Below are 1,024 nucleotides of genomic sequence, written 5' to 3' on the forward strand. Positions count from 1 at the left end.
TAATTAAGCCCAAATGAATGCGGAAGTCGGAATAAAGGGCAGCGAGCGTGTAAAAACAAGAGTACAAAGGCAGAGCTTTGCGACACCGCCAGCGAGTCCTGGGAAAGAGCGCGGGGCGAGAGAGCGTGAGCGGCGCTCAGACGACCTGGGATCAGCAGTGGCAAATATCAGGGTCTGGTCGCACATAGGATGCCGAGTCGTCTGACGAGGTTTTGTCAGTTGGCTTCAGCGATGATCAGCCGTCAGTTACATGCTAATATGATTGCCACTTGATTGTTTATATATCCGCTTCTGTTCCCTTTGCTAATTTGTCTTCTCCAGCTGTTTAATTTTTCTTGGTGTGTAACCCCGTAATAATTCTGGCGTGCACTTTGATGGCCTTATCTCCAAGATGACTCGTGGAAAAGGTCGCATTGTTTGGGTGATGAGCCGGAGGAGCTCGGTTATATAACCGGCGAAACACGTCTCACCCTAAAGGCACACTTGTTGCACTTTGTCACCTCTTGACCGCGCTCTCACCTTCTCGGTATAATGATATCTTGGCGAAACTGCCGCCGGTACTGCAATGAAATGCTATTCGATAACTCGCAGCTGGGAGGAGTTCGTAGTAAAAGCAACTTGTGTGATTTAATGAGCTGTGTGAATAATTATGTGCTGGAATCGAAATGAATACACACTTGTATTGCATTACTTGAAAATTAGGAGGAAACGCATCGTAGTGTTAAGGTGCAGAAATGTCATAAGAGAATCTCTGTAAAACATCGTCGAGTTGCGAAGAAACCATACATTCTACGTAACAAGTTGCCAAGCTCATCATCCCCTGAAGAGAGTGCAATTAAGACCCCATGTTTATTTCAGATGAACGTATATCATACCATACAAAATAATTTAGGAAAACTGTGATATCAGCCTTACATATGACACCTCCAATTTATGAGGCATAGCCATGTAACCTTTCCACCATGGCAGCTCTCGGTTTCCCCGCCCGCATGTTTTCCACTGCCGCTGTAACCGTACACGTTTC

Source organism: Penaeus japonicus, unplaced genomic scaffold, assembly GCF_977035675.1.
Source record: "Penaeus japonicus unplaced genomic scaffold, GWHDUDI00000001_assembly GWHDUDI00000011, whole genome shotgun sequence".
Classification (NCBI taxonomy): domain Eukaryota; kingdom Metazoa; phylum Arthropoda; class Malacostraca; order Decapoda; family Penaeidae; genus Penaeus; species Penaeus japonicus.